General features: G+C 35.0%; 1 protein-coding gene across 31 annotated transcripts in view; it reads left to right on the top strand.

Moving 5' to 3' along the window:
* Positions 1-14,724, top strand: part of SLMAP (sarcolemma associated protein) — a 150,368-nt gene that overhangs the window by 24,607 nt on the left and 111,037 nt on the right. The window lies entirely within an intron of this gene.

Raw genomic sequence — 14,724 nt, 5'->3', positions numbered from 1 at the left:
TCTCTCTCTCTCTCAAAATAAACATTAAAAAATTTTTATTAAAAAAACAATATAATTGTCATTGTGAAGTTTACTTGTAAAATGAGCATAAAACTTTTTTCAAACTGTTGTTATAGTTTTAGGTGCTTTAGAATAAAAATTGTACAAGTGTTTAGGAAAATCACAGAGATTAAGACCTTGTAATATCAACTTAATATTAAAATTTCTATTCCTATCACTGTATGTGGTTTTTTTTTATAATTTTTTTTTTAACGTTTATTTATTTTTGGGACAGAGAGAGACAGAGCATGAACTGGGAAGGGGCAGAGAGAGAGGGAGACACAGAATCGGAAGTAGGCTCCAGGCTCTGAGCCATCAGCCCAGAGCCCGACGCGGGGCTCGAACTCACGGACCGTGAGATCGTGACCTGAGCCGAAGTCGGACGCTTAACCGACTGAGCCACCCAGGCGCCCCAAAGGTTTTTAATGAATATACTCCAGTATAGAATAAAATGCTAGCAAGATGTAGCAAACATAAGTGTTTACTTGAGTTTAGGGAATTTGAAGTACATCTCCATCTAGATAAAATTTAAAATTAAAATATATTTTAATAGATTAGAGATTATGCCATTTATAATTATGCCATAGTTTCTTGATAGCTTCAGGGAATGAGTCATTTCAGAAAACAGGATTTTCTGATGAGTTGAAAACGTACACCTTTTACAACCAAATAATTTTTTGGATGGAAATTTTTCTAAAGTGATTAAACATTTCCTTGTCACCTTAAATAGAGTAAAGGAAAAAACCTTTTCTTAATGACCTGGTTATATTTACTAATAGAATTATGCACTTAGAGGCATTAGAGGTTATAAGTTTTTTACCCCTGTGCTAGGTGACTTTGTATTAGCATGTTTTAAAATTACTGAATTAGTGCATTTTTGTAATGTGTTGGTTCTTATGGATTGTTATTTGTCAGTTTTCTGGGTCAGCCATCACTATAGGAACTGTTTAGAAATAAAATATATATTTTAAACATATATGTAAATATATGTGTCTAAAACATATATGTAACTATGGATCTGTGAGGAAACATGAATTTTATAGTGCATGAACTTGGACTTCTACACTTCTTTTCTTACCTTCTGGTTGTCAATAGAATATGTTTAAAATGGTGTTATTGGAATCTTTGATAAATATATTGCTGGAAACTTTTAGGAAAATGTTAAGATACTCTACCTAAGATCAGGTAACAAATGGCCATGAAATCTCTTCAGCTTTTTACACTGTAAGTTATTTTGATCTCTTCAGCCTTTCTTTGCAATATGTTATTTTTATATTACATTTTCAAAAATTTCAGTAACTAGCTTCATTTATTGGAAAATATATGATAGGTACCTCTATAATTTTTTCAGCAAATATTTATCAGTCTTCTACCCAGTGCTAAAGATGAAAAAACAAATGTCTGACTTCTTGAAATCATAAGTCTATTTGAACAAAACAATAAAAAACCTTTGAGTGTAGTATAATATTATAGTGGCATATGCCCGGGTGTTAACGATATTATAGAGGAAGAGCATCTAATTCAGTGTATCAGTTAGTTTATGCTAGTTATATTGTGGTAATGAACAACCCAAGACCTCACTTGATTTAGTTTTTGCTCATGTTACATGTTTAAGTAGGTGGCTGCTCCATCCACAGTTGTTCTCCTTTCTGGAATTCAGGCCAGAGGAGCAGCTCCTGTCTGGGACATGTTCTGGTGGTAGAGGGACAAGAGCTGTGCATAGCCATGGAGTTACAGTGAATGCTTCTGCTCAGAAATGGCACATGCCACTTCTATTCACATTTTATTGCCCAAAGCAATGCACATGGCCAAGTGTGATGAAGTTGAGCAGGAAATGTAATTTAATGTTCATAGAGGAAGAAGCAGTGGAATAATTGAACACAGTCATGTTTTACTACATTCAGCTTACTTCCCAACTCAAAGTGAAAATTATCTACCTGTGGGAATTATCAAATAAGAATGTATTTTAACAAAAATAAAGTTGTTTTTCATTCCCTTTTGAGTGTTGTAATATTCATAAGGTAAATGGTTTGTATTTCTCAGATGAGAAAAGTAAGACATAAAGAAATTATAATTTGAAGTAGTGTTCTTTTAAGCAGATAGAAGACTGTATCATTGATATACTACTTACTGTCTTTTGTGAATAATTCTGACATTTGACATTGAATTATGGGATTTAGTCATAAATGTTTTTTTCCAAACATCTCTTCGGTCTACTTTATCTTGCTGATTCATCTGCTTTGTCATGGACTGAATCTACATTAATCATATTTTCAGATAAAACTCTGGGATATATGATTTCATGGGGTCAAATATTAGAGTAGGTAGAGAGTGACATAAATTACATAGCATTTGCTTATTGAGCATCTCTTTATTAGGCATTTACTGTATGGCATATTTGCAAGTTGACAGGGATACAGGGGTGACAAGAGGTGATCCCTGCTTTTAGTGATTCTACATAAACAGACATGTATACAGATAATTACAACAATACAATGAAATAATTGCTAAGAGAGGTGCTATTTAATTAAATGAACTGCAGTAGAAATGTTGAGGCTAGGATGACTGATTAATAAGGCAATGAAGGAGGGAACAGAATGTCACCAGAAGTGACATCTAAAACAAGTCCTAAAAGGAGAACAAGATTTTAGCATGCACATGAGGGGGAAGTACACTTTAGGCAATATCAATAAATAGCATGAGTTAATAGCATGAAGGAAAAAAAAAAGGTAGCTTGTTTGAGAAACTTTGTTTTTTAAAAGTAATCTCTACACCCAACATGGGGCTTGAACTCACCACCCTGAGATCAAGAGTCTCATGCTATACCAACTGAACCAGCCAGATGCCCCTTGTTTGAGAAACTTTTAGTGATTTTGTGTAACATAATATGGGGGAAGGAAGAGAAGATGAGGCAGACAAAGTAGTTTAGGATCAAATCATGAAGGATTTTAATTTTTTTTTAGTGTTTTTATTTTTGAGAGAGAGAGAGAGAGAGCGAGCGAGCATGAGCATGGGAGGGGCAGAGTGAGAGGGAGACCCAGAATCTGAAGCAGGCTCCAGGCTCTGAACTGTCAGCACAGAGCCTGATGCAGGCCTTGAACCCCCCAGACTGTGAGATCATGACCTGAGCTGAAGTCAGTCACTCAACCAACTGAGCCACCCAGACGCCCCTCAAATCATGAAGGATTTTAATGTTATGCTATTTTTTTTCCTTTAGGACTGGTGGTGAGGAGTTCGAAAAGATTTCAAAAGAATCACATGGTTAGATCTTTGTTTTTAGAGGAGCAGTCTTGGTGATAATGTGGAAGATATTGCCTAGAGGCAAGGAGACCTGGTAGAGTGATATAGTAGAAAGGACAGTTAGAAACAAACGGGAGTGCAACAAAATCATCTGTATGGAGGGAGACAGATTTGGGAGTCATCAACCAAAGTAGTGAAGGGTGTAGGAAATATACACCCAGGGAAGTTTGTACGTCTCTAGAAAAGTAGAGGCTAGAGAACCCAGGGGATGATCAGCATTGAAATAGCTGGCAGGGAAAAAGAAAACAGTTGGAAGAACAGCCCAGAGAAAGAGGACCAGGAAAGATTGGGGTTGTGAGATACAAGGCAAGGGAGAGTTTTTGAGAAGACAATTATTAACAGCACTAAAATGTCACTTTATAGGGAGTATAAGTATTAAAAGCTGGGCTATTAGTGGAGTAGTAGGTATGGAAGCTCACTGGCAATGGGTAAAAGGCTATAAATAGTGAGTGTTACAGCTCTGACAGTGCTTGAATAAGTGGACGCAGAGGGTAATATTACCATGTAGGGGCACCTGGGTGCCTTAGTTGGTTGAGCGTCCGACTTGGGCTCAGGTCATGATCTCACAGCTCGTGAGTTCGAGCCCTGCATCGGGCTCTGTGCTGACAGCTCAGAGCCTGGAGTGTGCTTCAGATTCTGGGTCTCCCTTTCTCTCTGTCTCTAACCCACTCACATTCCGTCTCTGTCTCTCTCAAAAATAAATAAACATTAAAAAAAATTAAAAAAGAAAGATTACCATGTAAAAGATATGTGTATGTACATTTCCATGATGGTAATTTTTTTTCTCCAGTTTTAGTTGTTGGTAATTCTGAGGAGACTTTGGTGGGTGGTGCGATGTGGAGTGAGAAAAGTCTTCTAGGTTAGGCATTCCTTATCCACATTAATTTTTCAGTAGACTTAAATGTATGTTGGTATCGTATTGCATTAAATACAATTTGTGCAAATGGGACATGAATCCCAGATGTCAAAAATGTATGGGAATGTTAAAATTTTGTAATTCCACACATTAGAAATTCAGTAGCATGGATGATATTCTCTGGTACTTTTATATGTATAATATATATAAAATGTAATATGTATATATTAATTTACATTCAAATTAGCACATAGTACAGTAATGATTTCATGAGTAGAATCCAGTGATTCATCCCCTGCATATAACACCCAGTGCTCGTCCCAAGTGTCCTCCTTAATGCCCCTTGCCCATTTAGCCCATTTCCCCCACCTAAAACCCCTCCAGCAATTCTCAGTTCTCTGTATTTAAGAGTCTCTTATGTTTTGCCCCCTCCCTGTTTTTATATTATTTTTGCTTCCCTTCCCTTATGTTCATCTGTTTTGTATCTTAAATTCCACATATGAATGAAGTCATATGACATTTGTCTTTCTCTGACTAATTTTGCTTAGCATAATACACTCTAGTTCCATGCTGTTGCAAATAGCAAGATTTCATTCTTTTTGATTGCTGAGTAATATTCGTGTGTGTGTGTGTGTGTGTGTGTGTGTGTGTGTGTGTGTGTGTGTATGTACACCACATCTTCTTTATTCATTCATCAGTCAGTGGACATTTGGGCTCTTTCCATACTTTGGCTATTATCGATATAAACTATATAAACTGCTATAAACATTGGGGTGCATGTGCCCCTTTGAAACAGCACACCTGTATCCTTTGGATGAATACCTAGTAGAGCAATTGCTGGGTCATAGGGAGTTCTATTTTTAATTTTTTGAGGAGCCTCCATACTGTTTTCCAGAGTGGCTGCACCAGTTTGCATTCCCATCAGCAGTGCAAAAAGGTTCCTCTTTCTCCACATCCTCACCAGCATCTGTTGCTGCCTGAGTTGTTAATTTTAGCCATTCTGATAGGTGTGAGGTGGTCTCTCATTGTGATTTTGATTTGTATTTCCCTGATGATGAGTGATGTTGAGCATTTTTTCAAGTGTCTGTTAGCCATCTGGATGTCTTCTTTGGGAAAGTGTCTATTCATGTCTTTTGCCCATTTCTTCACTGGATTATTTGTTTTTTTGGGTGTTGAGTTTGATAAGCTCTTTATAGATTTTGGATACTAACCCTTTATCTGATATGTCATTTGCAAATATCTTCTCCCATTCTGTCGGTTGCCTTTTAGTTTTGCTGATTGTTTTCCTTCACTGTGCAGAAGCTTTTTATCTTGATAAGGCCCCAGTAGTTCATTTTTGCTTTTGTTTCCCTTGCATCCGGAGACATGTTGAGTGAGAAGTTGCTGCAGCCAAGGTCAAAGAGGTTGTTGCCTGCTTTCTCCTCTAGGATTTTGATGGGTTCCTGTCTTACGGTTAGGTCTTTCATCCATTTTGAGCTTATTTTTGTGTATGGTGTTAGAAAGTGGTCCAGGTCCATTCTTCTGCATGTCGCTGTCCAGTTTTCCCAACACCATTTGCTGAAGAGACTGTCTTTATTCCATTGGATATTCTTTCCCGCTTTGTCCAAGATTAGTTGGCCATATGTTTGTGGGTATATTTTTGGGTTCCCTATTCTTTTCCATTGATCTATGTGTCTGTTTTTGTGCCAGTACCATACTATCTTGATCATTACAGCTTTGTAATACATCTTAAAGTCTGGAATTTTGATGCCTCCAGCCCTCTAGTACTCTTTGATATTCTGAGGTTTTACAGCTAGGAATTTATCTTTGCATTTCTCTTGGTACAAAAAAATTACGTCTGCAAAGTGTGTGTGTGTGTGTGTGTGTGTGTGTGTGTGTGTGTGTAACTGATAGCTGGATATATATCCAGCTCTTGCTATGTCCAAAGTGTATGAATGAGAGACACTCTAAGGACTGGTTAATCTGTGAATGATTGATAGTTATTTTATATTTGGACAAAATTAAATTTTTAGCACATATCCTATAGTATTCAACGAAAGGGTTAAATGTCTTTGTATCTATCCTGATGAACACTTAACTATTAAAGAATGGTTATAGGAACTTATAAACCAAGATTTAAAAAAAATGGAAACACTGATCAAATTTAAATATTTTTGCAGTGAGAGATACATTTTGCGAATTATCAAATTCTATTTTATGTTAGTTTGGTCACTTATTTTCATTTCATGTAATTTTACAATAGTTTTTCAGTTTTACATTCTTGTTTTTGTGGTAAGTGCTGAATATGTAATGATTAAAATGTAGTTTCAACATAAAGTAAAAATGAAGATAGCAAGAAATTATTAATTAAATATGTAAGACTAATAATTCCTCTGAATTTATACTATGTAAAATGAGGTCATGTATGTGGAACTGGTTTTTTTTTTTTTTTTAATGTTTATTTTTGAGAGAGAGAGAAAGAGTGTGAACGGGGGAGGGCCACAGAGAGAGGGAGACACAGAATCTGAAGCAGTCTCCAGACTCTGAGGTGTCAGCACAGAGTCCATTGTGGGGCTCAAACCCACATACCGTTAGATCATGACCTGAGCCGAAGTCGGATGCTTAACCAACTGAGCCACCCAGGCAGCCCTGGAACTGTTTTTATGAAGTATGTAGTTAGAAATTAAGTATATGATTTTAAGTATAGAAGAAATATTCAAAATTCACTCTAAATTTAATAGAAAAACATAAGTTATTCTGGAGCAAAGGGATCAAATGAAATATTTTCAATTTCACAGAGTTTTATTCATAAATGTAAAGATAATAAAAATGTACTGAAATGTATTTTAAAAATACATTTTATATGGGTTCTAGGATGGAAAAATTTATTTTGAGTGGGATGGGGGGGCAGGGAAAGAAGACTTTGGAGGAATGGCTTTTTGTGAGTTTTGGCCCAGTGTAAGTATATAGCAGCAGTCTTACTTAAAAAAAAAAATGTACCATTTTATTTAGCATGTGTTGCAGTTCTAAACCTTAGTAGTCTTTAACTTGCACAATGTTTTCTCTTGTAAAGCATGTATGTCAAAACCCAGAATCTGCACTGTCACTTCCTTGTTGTAAATCTAGCTCTCCTTCTAAGATAACATGCCTGAAACTGAGTGTAAGTTTCTCAGGGTCTTGAAAAACAGTTTGAGAACAAAATAAAAGTTAAGGTATGATTAATTTCCTATGTTATGACTATTTAAAAGTTCATTTCAATATTTTCAATATGATTTTCAAAAATTATCAAATGAACTCTATCAATGGAAAACTCAAAAAATACCTTAAGTTTTATGGCATAGCATCTAAATTTGCTTACATTAAGTACTCACAAATTGTTAATTTCAGTTAGTAAAAGAGATCTCTCATACTTGAACCAGTTTACATTCTTTACTAAACTTTAGAGTTGAAACTCTATAAAGGCGTTTCATCTTAAATTTTGCTTGATATTTTAGATTTTATTTTATTATTTTATTGTTTCTTTTTTAAAATATTTAGAGAGAGAAGGAGAGAATAAGCAGGGGAGGGGCAGAGAGAGAGGGAGAGAGAGAATCCCAAGCAGGCTCCACACAGTCAGTGCAGAGCCCGATATGGGGCTTGAACCCATGAACTGTGAGATCATGACCTGAGCCAAAACCAAAAATGGGGCGTTCAACCGACTGAGCCACCCAGGCATCCCGACATTTTAATATTTAAATGTTTATTTTTAATTTATTTTGAGAGAAAGAGTGAGAGAGAACATACACATGAATAGGGGAGGGGCAGAGAGGCAGAACCCCAAGCGGGTTCCATGTTGTCAGTGCAGAGCCCAATGAGGGGCTCCATCTCATGAAGCATGAGATCATGACCTGAGTCTAAATCAAGAGTTGGACACTTAACTGACTGAGCCGCCTAGGTGCCCCAGATATGTTAGATTTTAAATCAAGTCCTTAACTGAGGTGAATCTAAAATCGTATTCAAATGTGAGAAGTATGACAGGATATTTTAGTGGGATATCTTTTTGGTATGTTCAAAGTGAATTGTTTGAATTTGAACTACAGCTTTAATTGCATGTCTGTTACCTGCAGGTATCTTGTTTAAAAAGAAAAGTGAAATAACTGAATAGTGCCATTTGTCATTCTAACAATAGAGTACTTCGATTTAAGAAACAAAATTTTGCCATAATTATGTTAATTAAATGTTTAAATGCAAACTTGTTAGTGATATTTTTATGTAAATACCTTTTATTGGTATTGATTTTAGTATTTATATGACAGGCATAGAAACTTTTTATGAAATACTAATGCTTTACAGTAGGATGTCTTTAGCCAAATTGGTCATTGTTAGAAATTGTTCTCATCTCTGTTATGGGATTGTCATTATAGTTTTTTTCTTTTCCGTTATCTTGAATTCTTTCAAGGTGGGGAACTTTGTCTTCTGTGCTCATTGTTCTAGAGTTAGTACTGTCTAGGTTTTAACATGGTTTTATGTTTTCTTCTTAGATCTTGTAGATACTGATTTTGTCTATTATATTTTACTTAAATTTTATCTTTGTCTTTAGATTTTATTTTCTATATTATGTATTCCTTTTATTTGTCTATGATGAATTCTATGTATATATAATTATTTTTACCATTAAATAGTTAATTTTTTAGAAGTTTATGGAGCCATTATATTTTCTGTTATACTGACAATGTAAAAAATAGAGGAGATTTATGAATATGTTTAAGTATTTAACAACACAAGCAAGTTATATAGACTTATCTACCTCTAGTCAGTGTGGTATTTAAAGAGAAATTCTTTTCATCCTCTGAAACTCTAGTCCTATATCTCTGGCTTTTCATACATTACAATTCCGTTTCTAGATGTGTAGAATTCCTTAATCTACATGTGAATTCCCAAAACATAAACACAGTATTCTACAGATTTCAAAATCCTGTTGATTGATTTAGCCATCACTGAGCACTTCCTATGTGCCCCACACTGTTCTAACCAAAACAAAGTCCCTGACTCTACGAAGCTAACATTCTAGCCCGCATGTACCATCATCCATCTTTCATTATTACCTCAGCCTATTTAGGACAAATTGGAATGTTTCTGATTTGTTGACAGGTAATCCAACATAATTCAGTTCCTCTTGTCCTATAAGTTTGCTGTGTAAAAGCAAATGCTATCATATGGCCCCAAAGTATTCTGGTTAAACTTGAGTTTTGTTCTGAATTACTAGTGCTCTACATTTTGTGAAATTTGTACATATCTCCTTTAATTTTATAAATTTAGATCATATACGTATCTTGGCCTCTTCTTTACTAACAGGTAAACTTAAAGTATTTTTCAAGGTCATCAAGGAACTGCTTAGACAGTTATTTAATGTCTAATGTTATATTAGACATTGAATGATTTTGTTTTGGTGGTTCTTTCTTTTGTTTCTTCTCTACTCTGAAACTCACTTTTCTGTCTTCCTCAATGTGACTTTTAATAGAACTTTTAAAACTTTTGTTTGCCTGACATTGTACTTTTCTAGTTCTTAACTTTTCGACAGTTTTGACATTTCTATCTTTATTTCCATTGTCTGTGCAGACTTTATCCTGTCGAGTTTCTTCCCTAATTCTCTCAAAATTCACATATTTACAGTCTTAAATTACTACTTCTAAGAGCTTTATTTCAAAATTTATGTACTTATCATGAATTTCTTAAATGTATTTTTAGTTTATTTTTTAACTTTTTAAAGTTTACACTTTAGTGGTTTTTAGTATGCTCACAAAATTTACAACTTTTACCACTATTTATTTCCAGAACATTTTTGTTGCTCCCCAAAGAAACTATACCCATTTAGCAATCACTCTTCATTTCCTCCTCTTCAAGCCTCTGGCAACCATTAATCTACTTTCTGCCTCTATACATTTGCCTATCCAGGAGTTACTTCATATAAATGGAATCATATAACATGTGGAGTTTTGTGTCTGGCTTCTTTCATTCACTCTGGTGTTTTCAAGGTTCATCCATGTTGTAGCATGTATCTGTACTTTATACCTTTTATTGCCAAATAATATTCCATTGTAGGCATATACCATATTTCATTTATCACTTTTACTACATACTCAGTTGATGGATGTTTGGGTTGTTTCTACTTTGTGGCTATTATGAGTAATACTGCTGTGAACATACATGTACAAGTTTTTTTGTGGACATATGTTTTCAGCTCTCTTGGTTATATACCTAGGAATAGAATTGCTGGGTCATATCATAACTCCATATTTAATGTCTAAAGAAACCGCCAAACTGTTTTCCAAAGTGGCTATACTATTTAACATTTCTACCAGCAGTGTATGAAGGTTCAATTTCTCTACTTCCTGGTCAACACTTGTTATTGTCTTTTTTATTGTAGCCAGCTAGTATGAAGTGATACCTCACTTTGATTTTTGTTCTGCATTTCCCTAATTAATAATGTTGTGAGCATCTTTTCGTGTACTTACTGGCTATTTGTATGTTTTTTTTTTTTTTCTGGAGAAATGTTCATGTCCTTTTCCCACTTAAAAATTAGGTTATTTATCTTTTTATTGTTGAGTTGTGTATTCTGGATATAATTCCCTTATCAGCTGAGTGATTTCAAAAATTTTTTTCCATTCTATAGATTGTTTTGATGGTGCCTTTTTTGTTATTACAGTAAAACATACATAACATAAAATTTACTATTTTTTAGTATTTTAAGGGTACAATTCACTGGTATTAAATACATTCACAGTGCTGTGGAACTGTCACCTTTATTCATTTTCAGAACTTTTCCATCACCCCAGACAGAAACTCTGTACTCATTAAACAATAACTCTCCTTCTTCTACCCCAGTCCCTGATAACTCCTCTATTTTTACTGTGTGGCTCTATGAATTTGCCTATTCTAAGTGCCTCATGTAAGTGGAATAACATAGTATTTGTCCTCATGGTGTCTTTTGTAGCAGATAAGTTTTTAATTTTGATGAAGTTCAGCTTACCTTTAATTTTTCAAGTAATTTTTAATGATCTTAAAATTCTTCATTTATATGGTCACTTGTGCTTTTTATGTCATATCTCAGATGCTATTGCCTAATCCAAGGTCATAAAGATTTATTTTAATCATTTTTGAGTACTCTCTTACTTGGTTCTTGCATCCATTTTCAAACATCAATGTAACTATCAGAGGTTTTGTGAGAAGGCTTTGTTAAATATTCTTATTTATTTATTTATTTATTTATTTAATGTTTATTTTGGGAGGGAGAGAGGGAGAGAGGGAGAGAGGGAGAGAGAGAGAGAGAGAGAGAGAGAGAGAGAGAGAGAGAGAGAGAACATTCAGGGGAGAGACAGAGAGAGAGGATCCCAAACACTGATAGTGCAGATCCCAGTGCAGGCTTGATCTCACAGGCATGACATCATGACATGAGCTGAAATCAAGCGTTGAAAGCTCAACTGACTGAGCCACCCAGGTGCCGTTAAATGTTCTCTTTTAAAATTTTTAGATCAGGATAGTGGCTTTCAAATTTTAGAATCTCCTGGGATGCTTACTAAAACTACTGGTTCCTGAGAGGATATTTGTACATTCGTAGTAAACTTCTAGGAGACTTCACATCACATTGAAAAAGTGTGTAAGTAAAATAGGCCAGCATAGTGATTAAGAGCATGGATCCTGGAGCCTCACTACCTGGGTGTGAGGTAGACAATCCTGGTTGTCACTTTTTAGCTGTATGATCTTGGGCAAGTCACTTATTCTCTAGGCATTCATTCCCTCTCTTATGGGGTCCCTTGCTCTCTCTGTTGCAAGGATTAAACAAGCAAATATCTGTGAAGTGTTTAGAGTAATTTGGCAATAGTGTTAACCCCGTAATTGTTAGATATTGTCATACCCTTTAATTTTAGTAATGTCATTTCTAGGGACCTAATCTAGAACATTATCAGCGATGTTGCAGAAAGATGTAGGTATAACAGTTTCATCACAGAGTAATTGCAAGAATTTACCATATATAGTCTAAATTAATGAAATTTATGAAATGTCATTTGCTAGTCATATTTTCAAAAATATTTAATACCATGAAAAATAATTATGTAAATGAAAAAGTCAAGTAAATATACAACTATATATAAATTATGTCTCTAAACTTCTTTGAAAATATGGGGTAGGGAAGCAGAGTGTTGGTCTTACATTGCATATAAAGAAGTATGTTAAAATGTTGACATGGGTTATTCTTGGAAGCCGGGAGGAATGATTTTAATTTTCTTCTGTACTTTATTGTACTCTCCTGACTTCAACAGTAAGTATACACAGAAACACAAATCATTTTATTTATTTATTTGTTTATTTTTATTATTTTAGAGAGAGAGAGCACACAAGCAGGGGAGAGGGACAGGCGGAAAGAGAAAGAGAATCCCAGGCAGGCCCTACACTGAGCGCAGAGCCCAACATGGAGTTTGGTCCTACAACCCTGGGATCATGACCTGAGCCAAAATCAAGAATCAGACGCTCAACTGATTGGGCCACCCAGGTGCCCCCAAATTATTTTTTTTTAAAGACAAAATATGGGGAAAGCTCATATAAAATAGGAAAAATGACAGGAAAATAGGAAAAGCCCAGTGTGAAATAGGAAAGCAGAATGTAAATAGGAAACCTGAGTCCTAGTACTAGTATTGTTATTAAATAGTCTCAAGCCTCGAGATGCCTGGCTAGCTCAGTAGAGCATGCAACTCTTGATCTTGGGGTCGTGAGTTCAGGCCCCACTTTGGGCTGGCAGATTACTTAAAAAAATAGTTTTCAGCCTTGAATGAATTTTCTGTCTACCTTGGGGGACAGAGTTTCCTCATCTGTGAAATGGGAAATTGAACTAAAATTAAAAAGACAGTGTGTAGACTGGTTAAGAGTTGGGAGGTTAGAGGGGGGAGTTAGGGACTGCAGTTTAAGAGATCACTGTGTGGGTTCATGCCCTGGTTCTTCTTCCTATTCACTTGGTGACTTCTGGCAAGTAATTTAACCTCTCTGTGCCTCAGATTTCTTGTTTATAATGTGGGGATAGTAATAATACCTCATAGGAGGGGTGTGAGAATCAAATGAGTTAATAATACATGTAAAGGACTTAATATAGAATCTGGCACATAGGAAGGATTCAATCAATGTTACCTATTTTTACTGGTATATAAGATTCTTTCATATGCAGTCATTTATTTCCAATAATATTGTTAGTCAAGTGAGCAATTCTTAAATTTGTCATTTGAAATTTAGCTGATTTTTTATTTAGGTATTTTGAAGTCCCCGTTTCCCTCCCCCAGCTTTACTATTATGTCTTATGTTTAGTATAGGCAGCTTCTTTGGGGCCTAAATTATCTTATTGTTGAGGGTATTTTGTAGACTTTTTCAGCAGTAAAAATCTCATTTGATTTTATAGAGGTGTTTTTTTTTTTTTTCCAATTCTTTTTGTTCTGAAACTAATGCATGTAGCTTAATATATTTGTAGTTAAATTACATAGGCTGTTAGGTTGTACCTAGTTTTCTTCAACTGATGTTTCAATTTTAAATTTAGGAACCAGCATAAAGCCCAAGAGAATGTTACAGCTCAATTAGTCCATTCTAGTAAAAGCTAACTTCATAAGGTAAACAACTAAACTGTTGGTAGAGCATGACCTACAGTAATGACTCAGTTGGTGCATAGATGTTACTTAACTTAACAGAAAAAAGAATGTATCCAAATGCTTTAAGAGAGAAATCTGAGTATGTGAAAATCACTTTCCGAGTCAGCAACCATGTTAATTCATTTTGGAACTCCTAACAGACTACAGAAATAGATGACTTTCATAATATTATATCATTTTCTTTCACTGACTATATATGACATACTTAATTAAAGTGACTCAGCTATTCCATCCCTTTGGAAATTTTCATCTGTAAGCAAGTCACTGTATGGTACCTCAGTTTATGGTGGCAGTCATAACGAAGATGATTATTTTTTTCCCTGTGAGGGATAAGAATGAAAGTTGTATTTCAATACATTTATTCTTAGATCTTTAGAAGCTCTCCCCTTCTCTGCAGGGTTATAGCTGCAGTAGATAGCCCACTATAGGGGTCATTATTTCTGTGTTGGAGAACAAATTAGTTGAGTAACATTGTCAGGAAGCAAAAGGCAGGAGTTTGACTCCACAGTTAAGGAATATAGTTTGTTACTTAAAAACATATTAGAGGATTCCTCTTGTTATAATAACTTTTGTTTATAAAACATATTTATGTAATTCCCATGACAGGAGAAAAGTGCTGTGTCTTCTGATTTGATAGACAAAATCAGCTCAAGACAGCTTTGTGACTCACTGACAGAAGAGGGAAGAATTCTTCTTGCCTTAAGGATTGGATTTTATTTTAGGATGAGTTATTTGTCTAAGTACAGATATGAGAGAGTTCCTACCCTACATGTCAAGTCTCCTGTTCTATCTTCCCAGAGATTTGACGCAATGCCTCCTAACTCCCAAATGTATACCTTTGTATCATCTGCTACTTGGGTCATGTTAATTACATAGTGTTTA

The sequence above is a fragment of the Puma concolor genome, chromosome A2, assembly GCF_028749965.1.
Source record: "Puma concolor isolate L17-30 chromosome A2, mPumCon1.1.hap2, whole genome shotgun sequence".
In the NCBI taxonomy this organism is placed as follows: Eukaryota; Metazoa; Chordata; class Mammalia; order Carnivora; family Felidae; genus Puma; species Puma concolor.
This window is presented reverse-complemented; position numbering and strand designations above follow the sequence as displayed.